This window comes from Babylonia areolata, chromosome 22 (genome assembly GCF_041734735.1).
Source record: "Babylonia areolata isolate BAREFJ2019XMU chromosome 22, ASM4173473v1, whole genome shotgun sequence".
NCBI classification, from domain to species: Eukaryota; Metazoa; Mollusca; class Gastropoda; order Neogastropoda; family Buccinidae; genus Babylonia; species Babylonia areolata.
Genome location: NC_134897.1, coordinates 32287947 through 32305446, shown reverse-complemented (window position 1 = coordinate 32305446; position 17500 = coordinate 32287947). Strand labels below are relative to the sequence as shown.

Genomic DNA, 17500 nt, shown 5'->3' with positions numbered 1-17500 from the left:
ATTTTTAAAAAATAAGATATTAATAAATGAATAAACAAACGAATACATAAACAGATAAATATAATATATATATATATATATATATAATAAATTTAGCAGAGGGCGGGAGGATTCTCATGGATGTCATAACAGAAACTAGAATATACATGTGTGTGTGTGTGTGTGTGTGTGTGTGTGTGTGTGTGTGTGTGTGTGTGTGTGTGTGTGTGTGTGTGTGTGTGTGTGTGTTTATCTCTGTGTATCTGTGTGTGTGTGTGTGTGTGTGTGTGTGTGTGTGTGTGTGTGTGTGTGTGTGTGTGTGTGTGTGTGTGTGTGTGTGTGTGTGTGTGTGTGTGTGTGTGTGTGTGAAATTTGAATTTCACACACAGAAGCGGAGCACTCATGCTTTTGCAGACACACAGACAACGCTGATATTATGTGTCTGTCTGCGGCAATGGAGGATGCTTTTTTGTTTGTTTTTTGTTTCGTTTTTGTTTTTGTGTTGTGTTTTTCGAATGAAGGAGAAAAAAAATGCTACCCATTCTGCTTTGAAACCGTTAGTCATGATAATAAACGTTAGTCATGATTGGGGGGGGGGAGGGTCGGGGGGGGGGGGGGATGTTCCGGTTCCGGTAATGGAGTAAGACGCTTTTTTTTTTGTGTCCAAGCTCCGTTGTTGACAGCGAAAATAACTGGTAGTTCTATGTTCCTCCAGGAAGGCTGCCTGTCCTTGCTGCTTACAACATGTGGATTTTCTGTTGTTGTTGTTGTTGCTGCTGGGTTTTGTTTTTGTTTGTTTTTTGTGTGTGTGTTTTTTTGTTTTTGTTTTGTTTTTGTTTGTTTGTTTTTTTTCCTTGATTGCTTGACTGAGGAATCTGCCATCTAATTGCAACAAGGCGCTGGATTTCTGATAACGAATTTTTCCAAGTGCTGATTTTGGGGTGAAAAGTGTTGCAGATCTCTGTGTCTCTGTCTCTTTGTCTCTCTCTCTCTCAATGCTCGTGAAATGTTTATGAAACCCAAAATACTACAAACATTCCTCTCTGTTTGAAATAAGTCTCTTACTGTCGTCAAGCAACAGTAAGGACGTTCGTGATTTTTCCTTGTTTTTTGTATAAGGCTTTTCAAACTTAAAAGAAATAAGCCACTTCGTGAAATGAATATAATTATGCTTTGTTTTCTGTATTAATGCTTGTTTGCTTGTATTGTCTTATTGAGTTGCATTATGTTCATGTTAACCGCTTCACGTGGGGCTTGAGGCCCATATGTGGATAAACCATTCCGTTCCGCTCTCTGTAACTGTCTCTCTCTCTCTCTGTCTGTCTGTCTGTCTCTGTCTGTCTGTCTCTCTCTTTCATGAACCCTTGCATTCCAATGTGTCTTCCACTCCGTCTGTTTTACAATATTTGTTTTCAATTAATGCTTCTCTTTTTTTTTTTCCAGTGTCTTCCTCACGTCATCAATACCACGAGAGATGGTTCCTTTTTGTGTAACTTCGTTCACAGGGAAGAAGGAAAAAAAAAAACACAGAGAGAAGAAAGGGAGAAGGAAGGGAGGCAGATAGTTAGAAGCAATTAGAAATGGAGAGAGAGACAGAGAGAGAGGGTGAGTGAGATAGAGTGGGAGAGAGAGAGTGTGTGAGACTGAGAGAGAGAGAGTGAGTGAGAGAGAGAGAGAGTGAGTGAGTGAGAGAGTGAGTGAGAGAGTGAGAGAGAATGAGTAAGAGTGAGAGAGAGAGAGTGACAGAGTGAGAGAGTGAGTGAGACTGTGAGAGAGAGTGTGAGAGAGTGAGAGAGAGGGAGTGAGAGAGACTGAGTGAGTGAGAGAGTGAGTGAGAGATAGTGAGTGAGAGAGAGAGAGACAGAGAGAGGGTGAGAGTGAGTGAGAGAGAGTCAGTGAGTGAGAGAGTGTGTGAGAGTGAGAGAGAGAGTGAGTGAGAGAATAAGCGAGAGAGAGAGAGAATGAGAGAGAGAGTGTGAGAGAGAATGAGTGATTGAGAGAGAGAGACAGACAGAGAGAGAGACAGAGAGAGAGAGAGGGGGGGGATGAGAGAGAGAACACTGAAATGTTAAATGTCATTAGCTGTAAAGCTCTAGTGACATAGTAGGTACAAATCAGAACAAAAACGGTGCAAAACAAATAAAATGGAACAGAAAGGAAAAAAAAACATAATCAAAGCAAACTACACTACTATGGGATAAGCGGCACTTTCGTACTTTGTCATTTGCTTAAAAAGTCCATGTGGCAGGCGGGTACTGTGCCTTTTCCCCCCAGTCGTTCGTCTCCAAGGTTTGAACAGTACACAGGAAGCAAAGTACATATAATCCGTATGATAATTATCTAAGCATGTGACATCGACACACATCATATCAATACGAACACATAACAAAGTACATATGAAACACATAATAATTATTTAAGCCTGTAACACCGAAACACGTCATATCAATACGAACACATCATAAAAATACATTGTCGAAATTGACCATTCAAATATAACCCTTCCTTTTTGTCTATGCCTTTTTTCCCCGTCATTGAACCCATATATATATATGATAGTCAGTCGTGTCAGACTATGACCATCAGAACAGCAGAGGAGGCAACTGCTGTTCCGACTATTTGGGCTAGAATTTGATTGTAGTGGAGAGTGTCTTGCCCAAGTACATCCCCACTCTCTCGGCCAAGAGGGTTTTAGGACAGTCGGCGTTGGGATGGTTCCCAAAGGCCAACTAGCCCACAAGGCTGCAGCACTAAGAGCCAGTGCAATTTGCCTCCAAGTTTGAGAGCCATAGTCCTTCACAAAAGACTAAGCTGTACATGGAGAAACCATTGATAATACAGCTCTCACTTTGCTGTTGGCCCAAATGTAAACTTATGTCAATCTGTGATATAAGCCGAATGTTGGGCCTGGTGAACCCATACTAAGTTTTTAATTGATCAATGAGTTTTTGGACCGATAGTAGACGTTTTACGTATATTTACTGCCTCGGATACGTATTTTGCTAGTGCGAGTATCATATCGTCATTTTCTGTCATCAGAACGCCGAGCAAATCTTTTCTCTGCGCTGGAGCTGTATTGAAAAGGGTACAGCTTTTTTCTGCAGTTAAATATGAAATGGTTTTCATCTTCTGGGCTTTCGCCACACATTGGGCAAGGGGATGTTGCTACGTCTGAATCGAACCATTTTCTGTTGGCATTCAGTCCAAGTGCTCTCAATCTGAGCCTCGCAAAGCAGATCTTATGCCGCTTGTTTGTTACGATACTGATATATTTATCTGTCTGAAATATTGATTTAAATGAATAGAACCATTTATACATACTATTGCTCTCTAATTTCTCCGTGCCAGTTTGGTTTGTAACATGCTATAAGTCTATCTTTAACATGCTATAAATCTATCTTTAAATTCCGATACAAAGCCGCTCTCCTGCCCTACTCCTTGGCACATCCAAACCAGACCGAATCCATGTTCCGTCAGTGTTTTCTTGATGTGGAATACCCAGTTCTGTTTGCCCTTCTCCTCTTGCAGCAGCAGCATCTCGTATTCTTGCCTACATCATCTTGATGTTGGCAGTCTAGTAAGTTTGAGCCAATATTTCATGCATTTTACAATTAATTTAATACGCAATGGGTACCTGCCAGTTTCGCCACACATTATAGTGTTTGATGAATGTAATGGGACACCAAGAAAGCGCTTCATTGCAAACGTATGTACTCTTTCCATTTGATTTATCATGAGTCCTCATATTTCCGCTCCATAGTTCAAGACTGGTTCAATTTGTGTGTTGAAAAGTTTCCAGAAAAGCTGTGCATCAGTCGAACGCAGTCTCCTGAGTGATTTTATAATTTGGATTACACCTTTTTTCCCTTTTCTATTTGCTTCATCCCAGGCAGACGTCAAACTCAATTAGTTGTGAATAACATTCCTTAATATTTAAATGAATTGGTTACTTTTATTCTTCTATCACCATAGCACCATTTTCATGAGTCGAAATATGACCTCCTTTGCGAAAAACTATAATACTGGTCTTTTCGAGATTTACTGTTAATTGTAGTCTTTCTGTTTCTTGCTTAAGGGCATTTAATTGATTTTATAACCCAATGGGTGCCAGACAAGAGAACAATATCATCAGCAAATAACATCAAGAACATTTCTGTTGCCCCAGGTATCATTTGTATTCCTTTGTATTCCATGTCTACCCTTCTTTGATAACTCCACTGCCAATTCATTGATGAAAAAGGAAAACAGCTGTAGGCTTAGCATACAACCTTGTTTAATCCCTCGTGGAGATTAAAAAAAATGAGAGAGAGAGAGACAGACAGACAGACAGGCGGACAGCAGTGTTACAAACAAACACCCCCAAATATAATATAACCCCAGAGAATTTATTGACAACTGTATATATCCCATTCAAATACGGGTTCAACAAGATTTTGGACCTGGCTGGGATTGGGGGCTGGGGTGTTGGGGTGTGGGGGATGGGCGTGTGTGTGTGTGTGTGGTGGGGGGCGGGGGGAGGGGGGATGCAAAGAGATGGAGTGAGAATGTGGTGGGGGGGTGGAGAAGGAGGAAGAAGAAGGAGAGGGAGGAGGGGAGAGGGGGGGAGGGGAACAAAAGTGTCGCGATCTCAATTCGAACTGCATCTTTCACAGGAATCCCACGGTAGAAAGAGGGGGATGTAAAGTCAAGATTCCATCCATTTTTTTCCTTTCTTTCTTTTTCTTTTTGTAACTTTTTTTTTATTTTATTTTATTTTTTTTTAGGGGCCAACAAACTCAACCGGTGCTGAAGCGTACAGTGCGATAGTTGAACCCAATTCCATTTTTTCAACAACTTCACCAACCACACAACCAGGGAAAACTACTTGATCAGTTGCGAAAAAAAAGAAAAAAAAAAAAAACCCTCAACAAATGGAAGACAGAAATACACCGATCTAAAGAAAGGAGAGAAAAAAGAAAGAAAGAAAGAAAGAAAGAAGAAAAAAAAGAAGGAAGGAAAGAAAGAAAGAAGGAAAGGAAGGAAAGAAAGAAAGATATCACGCGGTCTTCATCATTCTCGACGAAGGGATTTTGACGGGCAATGCAGTCGAGGATATTAAGCTCGTCGTTGCGTTTAGGTGTCCTGTAGGTGGCGGCAGCCATTATTCTATATTTCCCTCGCTTGCATGAATCAACTTGCGTGGAAGTGGTGTGTGTGAGAGAGAGAAAGAGAGAAAGAGAGACAGACAGACACAGAGAGACGGAGAGACAGACACAGACAGACACAGAGACACAGACAGACACAGAGACAGACAGACAGAGAGAGAGGGAGAGAGAGAGAGAGACAGGCAGACAGACAGAGACAGACAGACATACAGAGAGAGAGACCGACAGACAGAGACAGAGAGACACAGAGAGAGAGACAGAGAGAGAGAGAGAGAGAGAGAGAATCAGACAGACAGAGACACAGAGACAGACAGAGAGAGAGAGTGAGTGAGAGTGAGAGAGACAGACACAGAGAGAGAGAGAGAGTGAGAGAGAATGAGAGAGACAGATAGAGAGAGAGAGAGAGAGAGAGAGAGAGAGACAGACAGACAGATAGAGAGTGAGAGAGAAACAGACAGAGACAGAGAGAGAGAGAGTGAGAGAGAGAGAGAGAGGGTTGAGGACTGGATGCGTAGGGGCGAAAAGGTTCTTCTGGAATTTTTGCTATTTTGTTGTTGTTGTTGTTGTTGTTGTTGTGTTTCAATGTATTTTCTGAACTTTCGGTTCTTTTCTTTCTTTCTTTCTATTTTTTTTTTAAATAAATTTTATCAGTTTTATTTAGACAGGTCTGCTTGACTTTGACGTCAGTTTCGGGAATACGAGTGTCGTGTCTGAGCGGAAGAAACGTATATATGTGTGTGGGCGGGTGGGGGTGCGGGTAGGTGAGAGGGATCAGGTGGGGAGGGAAAGGTAGGGATGTGTGATTCATGTGGGTGGGTGGGATGGGGGTGGTGGTATGTGTTTGATGTGTTTGGCTATGCACGTGTGTGTGTGTGTGCGCGCGCGTATGTGCGTGTGTGTGTATGTGTGTGTGTGTGTGCGTGCGTGCGTGCGTGCGTGTGTGTGCGCGCGCGTGTGTGTGTGTGCATGCGTGTGTGTGTGTGTGCACGCGCGCGCGTATACCGAGTGTCTCTGTGCCTGTCCTAAGAGTTATGTGTCTCAACGCTCAGTCTGTCTCAAGAGACTGGCATAAGCACACAGTTATGCTAACAGCAACGCGAGAGAGATGTATGATCAACAATTTCTCCACAGCGAAAGGAAATCGTTTACAGCCTACTCTTGTTTTCTTTTCATGACCACGACTCTCAAACTAGGAGGCAAGATTGCACTGGGTCTTGGTGCTGCAAGCCTTGTTAGGGGTTAGTTGACCTTTTGGGGGGCTGAGGGTGTGTGTTTGGGGGGGCCGGGGGGGGGGGGGGGATCCCAAAGCCGACTGTCATAAAGCCCTTGGCATAGAGAGTAGGGGGATGTAACTTGGGCAAGACGCTCTCCCACTACAATCAAATCCCAGCCCAAATCGTTGGGGCAGCAGTTGGTTGCACTCCTCTGCTGTTCTGACGGGTCACAGTCGGACACGACTATCATACAAAAAGGGGCTATGAGGTTGACCAAGGATGCAGTTTAGGCGCGCGCGCACACACACACACACACACACACACACACACACACACACACACACACACTCACTCACATACACACATACACAGAGAGAGAGACAGATATTCACACAGAGAGAGTAATAGAAACAGGGAGACAGAGACAGGGAGACACAGAGAGAGAAGTGAGAAGAGAGGAGGAAGAAAGGTAGACAGACAGACAGCGTCAGTACAGAGACAGAGAGAGAGAGAGGGAGGGAGGGAGGGACAGAGAGAGAGGGAGGGTGGGAGGGACAGAGAGAGAGGGGGGAAGGGAAGGAGAGAGAGAGGGAGGGACGGAGAGAGAGGGGGGAGGCAGAGAGAAGGGACAGAGAGAGTGAGGGAGGAACAGAGAGGGAGGGAGGGACAGGGAGAGAGGGGGGAAGGGACGGATAGAGAGAGAGAGGGAGGAAGAGAGGGAGGGAGGGACAGAGAGAGTGGGGGAGGGACAGAGAGAGAGGGGGGAAGGGAGGGACAGAAAGAGAGGGAGGAAGAGATGGAGGGAGGGACAGAGAGAGGGGGGAGGGACAGAGAGAGAGAGGGAGGGAGGGAGGGACAGAGAGAGAGGGGGGATAGAGAGAGAGGGGGATAGAGAGAGAGAGGAGGGACAGAGAGAATGAGGGATGGACAGAGAGAGGGGGGGGGGGACAGAGAGAGAGAAGAGGGAGGGAGAGACACAGAGAGGGAGGGAGAGACAGAGAGGGAGGCAGAGAGAGAGAAAGAAAGACAGAGAGAGAGAGAGGGGGTGAGAGAGAGAGAGAGTAAAGAGGGAATGGAGAGGAAACAGAGGAAGGGAGTCGAGAACAAGACGGACAAGGTGCCAGACCTCATTTTCCTGTACAAGGCGTTGAAAAAAAAAAAAAAAAAAAAGAAACCCAAGTCGGGACGGCAAAATGCCATGCTCACAAGCAGCTCAAACAGTGCGTCAGCCTTTTCACGGTCCGGAGGTGATATGAGAGCCTACCTACATGAGAAAAGTTTGAAATAACTTCTCTTGCTCTTTCCAACATGCAAAGAAAGAAAGAAAAAATACAATTTCTCTCTGCTCCACCGAGTGATGACAGGCAGCTAGCTAAAAATAATTATTGGCCACCACCACCACCACCAGGATTTCACACACAACAGCAACAAACGCCAAGCGGTAGCAGTAGTTGCAACAACGATAAAAGAAACACAAACTAAAAAAAATAAATAAATAAAAAATTTAAAAAAAACGTCTGCGAAGGGGGCGGGGGAGGGGGGGGGTTGCAGGTGGGGGAAGGAGTGGAGCTTTCGAATAGGTATGTGTGAGAGTGGGGGAGCAGGGGGGGGGGGGGGGGGGGGAGATAAGGAACTTCTTCTTCTTCTTCGTTCGTGGTCTGCAACTCCCACGTTCACTCGTATGTACACGAGTGGGATTTTACGTGTATATTGGCCGGGGTTTTTTTTAGTTTTTTTTTTTTACCCCCGCCATGTAGGCAGTCATATTCCGTTTTCGGGAGGAGAAGGAAGTTCAAAATCAGGAGGGGAAGCAGGAGCAGTAGAGAGATGGGAAAAGGAGGAAAGGAGGGACGGGGTTGTGGGGTGGGGGGTGGGGGTGGGGCAGGGAGATAGTGAGGGAGAGAAAGGGAGGGAGGTAGGAAGAGGAGGGAGGGAGAAGGAGAGAGTAAAGAAGAGACAGACAGACAGAGAGAGAGAGAGAGAGAGAGAGAGCGGTAGACAAACAGAGAGAGAGACATTTTTTTTTCTTTCTTCCTCCTCCTATCTGTTATCTCCTACTTGTTGTTTTTTTCTTGTTCTTGTTCTTCCTTCCTTCCTTCCTCCTCCTCTCCCTCTTTTTCTTCTTCTCCATAATTTCCTCGCCACTGCTACCCCCCCCCTCCTCCCCCCCTCCCCCATCATATTCTTCTCTTCTCCTGCTCTTCCTTCTTCTCCTCCTCCTCCCCCCTATCTTCCGTCTTCTGTTCCTTCTTCTTCTCGTTCCTCCTCGATCCCGGCCTCGCTTCCATACAGAGAGAGGGAGGGAGGGACAGAGAGAGAGAGAGAGGGAGGGACAGAGAGAGAGAGAGAGAGGGAGGGTCAGAGAGAGAGAGAAAGAGGGAGGGACAGAGAGAGAGAGAGGGAGGGAGGGACACAGAGAGAGAGAGAGAGAGGGAGGGACAGAGAGAGAGAGAGAAAGAGGGAGGGTCAGAGAGAAAGAGAAAGAGGGAGGGAGGGACAGAGAGGGAGGGACAGAGAGAGAGAGGGAGGGATATATATATATATATAGAGAGAGAGAGGGAGGGACAGAGAGAGAGAGAGAGAGAGAGAGGGAGGGACAGAGAGATGGGGAGGTCAAAGAGAGAGGGGGACCGGGAGGGTCAGAGAGAGAGAGGGACAGAGAGAGAGAGGGACAGAGAGAGAGAGAGGGACAGAGAGAGAGAGGGGGAGGGACACACAGAGAGAGACAATGAGGGAGGGACAGAGAGAGAGAGGGAGAGATAGAGAGAGAGAATGAGGGGGGCGACAGAGAGAGAGAGGGAGGGAAGGAGGGACAGAGAGAGAGAAGAGGGAGAGACAAAGAGATGGAGGGGCGGACGAACAGAGAGAGGGAGGGAGGGACAGATTGAGAGAGAGAGAGGAGGGAGGGACAGAAAGAGACAGGGAGGGAGGGACAGAGAGAGAGACAGAGAGAGGGAGGAAGGGACAGAGAGAGAGAGAGAGAGAGAGAGAGAGAGGCAGAAAAACAGACCCCTCCCCCACCACCACCACCACCATTTGCATCAAACCATGGAACTCATGAGTTGTTATCTACTTTCATTTTATCTATTTTCTGTCAGTGCTCTCTCAAGGCCTGACAAAGCGCGTTGGGTTACGCTGCTGGTCAGGCATCTGTTTGGCAGAATGAGATGTGGTGTAGCGTATATGGATTTGTCCGAACGCAGTGACGCCTCCTTGAGCTACTGAAACTGAAACTGTCAGTGCTCTGCTCAGTGCCAGTCTCGGCTTAATTCTGGCTTCAAAAGGAATACACCGCGGCTGGCCAAGAGAGAACTGAATCGCCAGTCAAGCGCAAGGGGAAGAAGTTATGTCAGTGAGAGCAACACTGGGCTTCTTAATTGAATTACTCTCTTAGAAGAAAAGAAGAAAAAAAAAGAAAGAAAAAGTGGTGTGGCATTTGGTGCAAGTAAAGAACAAAAATGAGTTGGCGGCGGATGAGGCACGAATAGCTGTATATGTATTTCTTTTTGTCACAACAGATTTCTCTGTGTGAAATTCGGGCTGCTCTCCCCAGGGAGAGAGAAAATGAGCGTTGCTACACTGAGAGTCACCTTTTTTTTTTTTTTAAGAGTCCTGTAGCGTCTGTGATGTTAATAATAATAATAAAAAAAAGAAGGTTCAAGGTTCAAGGTCACATATACCATTTGCAAGGTCGAATGCAGAATAACAGGACTTCTTGTCATGCAGCAGCGTCTGTGAGGTTAAAAAAAAAAGTTAAAGGTCAAAGGTCAAAGGACACATGCCCTTTTCCAAGGCCGATTTCATAACCACTACGTCTAAGACTCGCGGACATGGGAAGGAAGGGGGAGGGGGGGGGCACACAAAGTCCTCACCTTCTGCCGTTTTATAATTAATTAACCTTTTCCACACCCAAAAACGGAGTATGGCTGCCTTCATAGCAAGGGTAAAAACGGTCATGCACGTAAAATCCCACTCGTGTTCATACGAGTGAACGTGGGAGTTGCAGCCAACGAACGAACAAGAAGAAGAAGAAGAAGAAGACGACGAAGCTTTCCTGACAAAAGTCAGGTTCCTTCCTACCCCATTCACACACCCCGGGTGGATTGAGGAATATTGTTGGACTGAAAAGCCACATCCCTATGTGATTGCGGGCCAGGCTGACCAGACCCCATCCCATATTCTCCAAGACTGCCCCCCTGTATGAGAAGATGCGGCAGCAGTCCTGGCCTGGGGGTGCTGACCTCAACACCAAGCTCTGGGGGACGGCAGCCGATCTTCACCGGACGTCCGAGTTTGTGGCATCCCTCGGACCTCGACCCTGACTTGCGTAGCTGTCGAACGCAAAAGAAAGAAAGAAAGAAAGAAAGTTGGACTGAGAGTGCCCCCCAACCCCCTCACAGGACACACAACAGCACGTCATGCCGAAAAGAGGTCTCGAACCCAGGTCTCCAGTAACTGACTCTGATCAGAGATGTCCAAACGCCAGGAAGCCGATCTGTGTCAGTAGACAGGGTGACAGTAGGGGCAATGATAGGGGTGGAACGGTTCATCTGCGCGCTCGACTTAGCGAGGACTTTAACACTCTCCATACGAACGGCGAAAGAGACGACGTTAACAGCGTTTCATCCCAATTACCATCATCAAAATATTGCAAGCGGAACGCTCTTATACTGAAGAGGTGAATGTTGACAAAGAATACCACAGTTCTGACGACGGAAGCTAAAGGTTGGGTCATTCAGACACCCGCTGGACATCCGAGGGGTCTGTGTAGAGGAGAAGAGAGGACTGGCCGTACTGAGTGAGTTAACAGGGTGAATATGCTTCACTGTCACAACCACTACTTTGCTTCTACTACTACTGCTGCTGCTGCTGCAACTACTACTATTAATACTACTACTACTACTGCTGCTGCTGCTGCTACTTCAACTACTGCTACAGCTACAGCTACTGCTGCTGCTGCTACTGCTGCTACCACTACTACTATTAATACTACTACTGCTGCTGTTGCTGCTGCTGCTGTAACTACTACTATTAATACTACTACTACTACTGCTGCTGCTGCTGCTACTTCAACTACTGCTACAGCTACTGCTGCTTCTGCTGCTGCTACTACCACTACTACTATTATTATTATTACTACTACTACTACTGCTGCTGCCGCTACTGCTGCTACTACTACAACTACTGCTACAGTTACTACTACTACTACTACTACTACTACTACTGAAGTGCCCTTCTATAGCTGTTCCCTCTCAGAGAGGCTCACGGCGCTTCACAAGTTGGTATATAAAAAAACAACCCAACAACCAACCAAACAAAAAAGAAATAACAACAATCAAGAAAATTCAAACCAAAATCAATCAATCAATCAATCACGATGCTTCACAAATTACATGTTACAAAAGACAAACCACCAATCATTAAGAATAAGAATCAACCACGAAGAAGAAACAATCACCATCATCGAATAAAACAACAACAACAACAACAACACACACGCGCGCGTCCACGCCAACAGACAGACAAACACGCGCGCGCGCGCGCGCACGCACCCACCCCCACACCCACATACACACATACAGCATTCTCGCACGTCAACTAACCACGCGCAAACCTGCTGCTTTTTGTGCGAAAACCACAGGCAATGAAACAAAAAGAACGAACCCCCCCCCCCCGCCCCCCTCTAAAAAACAAACAAACAAAAAACAACAACCCCAAACAAACCAACAAACAAACACACACACAAAAAAACCCAGCAGTTCGGCTGCTTACAAATAGCAAAACAAATTAAAAGCCCGTTCGTGGAAAACGTGTGAACGTTGCTGGGGGGGTGCTGCGAAACAACAGAGACGGGGAATGATAAGAAAAAGAAAGACGAGAAGGAGAAAGAGGGAAGAGAAGGAAGAGGAGGAAAATGAGATCGACGAGGAAACGAAGAAGAAGAAGAAGAAGAAAGGAGGAGGAGGAGGAGAAGGAGAAGAAGAAGAAAGGAGGAGGAGGAGAAGAATAAGAAGAAAGGAGGAGACGAAGAAGAAGAGAGGAGAAGAAGAAAGGAGGAGGAGAAGGAGAAGAAGAAGAAGAAGAAAGGAGGAGAAGAAGAAAGGAGGAGGAGAAGGAGAAGAAGGAGAAGAAGAAGAAAGGAGGAGGAGAAGAATAAGAAGAAAGGAGGAGGAGACGAAGAAGAAGAAAGGAGGAGATGAAGAAAGAAGAAGAAGAAGAAGAAAGGAGGAGAAGAAGAAAGGAGGAGGAGAAGGAGAAGACGAAGAAGAAAGGAGGAGAAGAAGAAAGGAGGAGGACAAAGAAAAGGATGATGAAGAGGAGAACGTAAATGAGAATGTGGACGCAAGAGGAGGAGAAGAAGAAGGAGAAGCAGGAGAAGAAGGAGGGGAGGCAGAAGATGGAGAAGAAGAAGAGGAGGAGGAAGAAGGAGAAGCAGGAGAAGGAGAAGAAGCAGGAGAAGGAGATGAATAAGAAGAAGAAGAAAAAGCAGGAGAAGGAGAAGCAGGAGAAGGAGAAGAAGAAGAAGAGGAAGAAGAAGAAGGGGGAGGAGGAGGAAAAGGAGGAGGAGGAGAAGCAGGAGAAGGAAAAGGATGATGAAGAAGAAGAAGAAGAAGAAAGAGGTGGAAGAGGAGGAAGAGGAGAACGTAAATAAGGAGAAGGAGGAGGCGGAAGAGAAGAAGAAAAAGAAGAAGAAGAAGAGCCAGAGAGAGAGAGAGAGAGAGAGAGAGAGAGAGAGAGAGAAGGAAGGAAAGAAAGAAAGAAAGGATTGATTGTATGATATTAACACCCCAACACGCCCCCCCTCCCACCCCCCCGACCCCACCCCCACCTCTTTCCCCACTGTATTTTTCGTTGGGGGGGGAAAAACCGAACCGAAAAATGAATGTATGTTGCTTGAGTGCAGCCACTCTATTTTCTCCTCTTATTTATCTGCACGCATATTACGTCTGCTTCACCCATAAAAGCTTCGCCGCTTCTTTTTTGTTGTTGTTGTTTGGTTTCAATATAACCAGTTTTTGCTCTCTCTCTCTCTCTCTCTCTCTCTCTCTCTCTCCCCTCTCTCTCTTTCTTTCTGTCCTTCTTTCATTCTTTTTGTGTCTGTTTACCCCATAAAAATATTCCTTGGGGGGTATTTTTGTTTATTTTTCCTCTCTTTCTCTCTTTTCTTCTTGACCTCTTTCTTTTCCTATTATTTTTTTTTTCTATCTCTCTTTCTTTCTTTCTTTCTCGCTGTCTCCGAACCTTTCCCCTCTGCTTTGCTTTCTCTCTTTTTTCCATTTTTTTCTTTCTTTCCTTCTTCTTCTTCCTCTTCTTCCTCTCTCTCTCATTCCTTTTCTTTCTTTCTTTATCTATTTCATTCTTTCATTTTTTTTCATGTCTATTTACCCATTAAAAACATTTCTTTTCCCCCTCTCTTTCTCTCTTCTCGATCTCTTTCTTTTTCTATTTTTTCTTTCTTTCTTTCCAGCTGTCTCTGAATCTTTTTCCTTTGCTTGCTTTCTTTCTTTTTCCATTTTTTCTTTTTTCTTCTTCTCCTCTCTCTCTCTCTCTCTTCCTTCCTCTCTCTCTCATTCTATTTCTTTCTTTCTGCCCTTCTTTCTTTCTTTTCGTGTCTATTTTACCCATAAAACATTCCTCCCCCCCCTCTCTTTCTCTCTTCTCTTAGAGATCTCTTTCTTTTTTTTTTTCTTTCTTTCCTTCTTTCTTTCTTTATCGCTATTTCTGAATCCTCATCATCTGTTTGCTTTCTCTCTTTTTCCATTTGTTCTTTTCTTTTCTTCTGTCTTCTTTCTCTCTCTCTGTCTCTCGTTCGTGATTATATTTTTTTCTCTCTGTCTCTTGTTCCTTATTTTCTCTTCTATCTCCCTCTCTTTGTCACTCTCTTTCTCTCGTTTGTTCTTGATTATTTTCTCCTCTCTCTCTCTCTCGTTCGTTCTTGATTATTTTCTCCTCACTCTCTCTCTCTCTCTCTCGTTTGTTCTTAATTATTTTCTCCTCTCTCTCTCTCTCGTTCGTTCTTGATTATTTTCTCCTCTCTCTCTCTCTCTCTCTCTCTCTCTCTCTCGTTCGTTCTTGATAATTTTCTCCTATCTCGTTCGTTCTTAATTATTTTCTCTTCTATCTGTCTCTCGTTCGTTCTTGAATATTCTCTCTCTCTCTCTCTCTCTCTCGTTTGTTCTTAATTATTTTCACTTCTCTCTATCTCTCTCTCTCTTTTTCACTCTTTCTCTCTCTCGTTCGTTCTTGAATATTTTCTCTTCTCTCTATCTCTCTTTCTCTTTCTCGTTCGATCTTGATTATTTTCTTTTCTTTGTCACTTCTTCTCTCGTTTATCTTCGTGTTTCTTTCTTTTTTTTTCCAGTTCTACCTCTCTGTCTATCTGTCTGTTTCTCCCTTCTAACTCCTTTCTTTCATTCGTTCACAATCCTTCTGTTTCTTCTCCTCCTTCTTTTTGACTTTATTTATCGCTATCTTTATTCCTTCTTTGCCTCTTTCGTGGGTTTTCTTCTTCTTCTCTATGTATTCTCTTTCTTTCCCTGCTTTTTTTTTTCTTTTTTTTTCGCTTCCTTCCTTTTCCTTTTTATCTATCTTTTTCTTTTCTTTATTGTTCTCTTTCCTTTTTTTTTCTTTTCTATCATTTTTTTTCTTTCTCTCTTTCTTACTTTCTATCCCTTTCTTTCTTTCTTTCTTTCTTCTTCTACCTTCTTCCTTTACTTTTTTTTTTCTTTTCTTTCAATCATTTTTTCATTCTTTCTCCTTCAGCTGGTGACGACAGTTTGGCCAAGGGCAATAATGCCTTCGCCCCGTTTTGTCAAGGTTTCCTCCCCTTCCGCTTTCTCTGCTTCTCGGATAATTTCCGTGAGAGGGTCAGTTTCGGTTTCAGTTTCTCAAGGTGGCATCCACTGCGTTCGGACAAATCTATTATAATACGCTAACCATACATATATTTTTTTGTATTTGTGTTTCTTTTTATCACAACAGATTTCTCTGTGTGAAATTCGGGATGCTCTCTCCAGGGAGAGCGCGTCGCTACACTACAGCGCCACCCATTTTTTTGTATTTTTTCCTGCGTGCAGTTTTATTTCTTCTTTTTTTTTCCTATCGAAGTGGATTTTTCTACAGAATTTTGCCAGGAACAACCCTTTTGTTGCCGTGGGTTCTTTTACGTGCGCTAAGTGCATGCTGCACACGGGACCTCGGTTTATCGTCTCATCCGAATGACTAGCGTCCAGGCTACCACTGAAGGCCTAGTGGAGGGGGAGAAAATATATATATTATTTGTGTACGTATGAGAGCAGATTTCTTCTAACAGAAATTTTGCCAGAGGACAACACTTTTTGTTGTTGTTGTTGCCAGTAGGCGAAATGGGACAAAAGAGTCAAGACTCGACGTGAGGCCACCACTGCTGAAGGCACGATCAAAGAGTAGGCGAATCGGACATTAACCCCCCCCCCCCCCCCCCCCCCCCCCCGCTTTCATGGTTGTCCTTCGTTTTCCCCATCATGGTGTGGTGCCCTTTCTTCGCCGTTCCTCTCTAACCCTCTCTGAACCAATGTGGACTTCCCCAGGATACAGACTGCTGGCCCTCTTTAGTTTGTCACGCTGTTCCAGCAAATATCTGAGGAGAGTGAAGAAGAAGAAGAAGAAGAGAAAGAGAAGGAGAAGAAGAAGAAGAAGTCTTAGATAGAAGAAGAAGATTTCTTTGAAGAAGAAGATTATTTCTTAGAAGAAGAAGAAGATTTCTTAGATAGAAGAAGAAGATTTCTTAGAAGAAGAATTCTTAAAAGAAGAAGTAGCAGAAAAAGAAGATTTCTTAAAAGAAGAAGACGACGAAGAAGATTTCCAAGAAGAAGAAGAAGATTTTTTTTAGAAGAACAAGAAGAAGAACATTTTCTAGAAGAACAAGAAGATTTCTCAGAAGAGGAAGAAGAAGAAGAATAATAGTGTGGTAAGGAGGAGGAGGAGAAGGCAGGTGGTTGCCGTTGGGTCGGAGGCGGGGTGGGGGTGGGTGTGTGGTGGCGGCAACAGCCATTTCCGTTTCGATTTTGCATTGTACCAAGCAGGCAAGGCTGGCTTCGGTGTGAACGTTGACATCGCCAAGGGAAGTTATCCACGCTTGCCAGATCACTGCAGTGGTAGGGGATAAAAAAAAAAAAGGGGGGGGGGGGGGTCTTTTTTTGTTTGTATGTTTGTTGTTTTTTGCTGATCCTCAGTCCTTGATTTCTTATTGTCTCTGTCACTTTCTCCCTCTTCCTCTCTCGTCTCTCTCTCTCTCTCTCTTTCATTCTCTCTACCCCCCCCCCCCAAGCCCCTCCTTTCTCTCTTAAACACTCTCTCCCTTCCTCTATCAAAAGAACACACAAGCACGTTACGCGTTGACAAGCGCAGGACGAACATGATGATTATATATATTCTCCACCCCCTTTCTGCACGCATGCGAACACACACACACACACACACACACACACACACACACACACACACACGTCTAATATCACTGATAGTGAAAAGACGCTAAAAAAAAGAACGAACACGCACAGACACACACAGACACACACACAGGCGCAGGCGTGGCGCACAGCTTCGATACTTACACAGTTACCTGGGCCACCTGCTGGGATACAGGCCAGTCAACTAGAAAAAAAACCTCTCTAGTTCCCTGTCATGTCCTGTGCTTTTTGCCTGTGTCTGTCTGGCTCCAGGTCACGCCCCATCTCCTGGGTGTCTGCCCGAAGGTCTCTTCGACAGGTGTTTTTTCGATCGTATTTTTGTGTTTCTATCTCTCTATTTTCTGTCACAACAGATTTCTCTGTGTGAAATTGGGGCTGCTCTCTCCCCAGGGAGAGCGCGCGCGTCGCTACACTGAGAGCGCCACCCATTTTCTTTTTTCTTTTTTTCTTTTTTCTTTTTCCCCCTGCGTGCAGTTTTATTTGTTTTCCCTATCGACTTGGATTTTTTCTACAGAATTTTAACCAGGGACAACCCTTTCGTTGCCGTGGGTTCTTGTACGTGTGCTAAGTGCATGCTGCACACGGGACCTCGGTTTGTCGTCTCATCCGAATGACTAAGCGTCCAGACTACCACTCAAGGTCTAGTGGAGGGGGCGTGGGTGTTGGGGGGCGAGGGGTGGGTGGGAAGAGAAAATATTGGCGACTGAGCCGT

At 44.9% G+C, this 17500-nt stretch overlaps 1 protein-coding gene across 3 annotated transcripts in view; it reads right to left on the bottom strand.

Annotated features, from left to right (window-relative positions):
* The window catches only part of LOC143297255 (focadhesin-like), a 724856-nt gene that overhangs the window by 104941 nt on the left and 602415 nt on the right, over positions 1–17500 (bottom strand). The gene's annotated exons all lie outside the window — the stretch shown is intronic.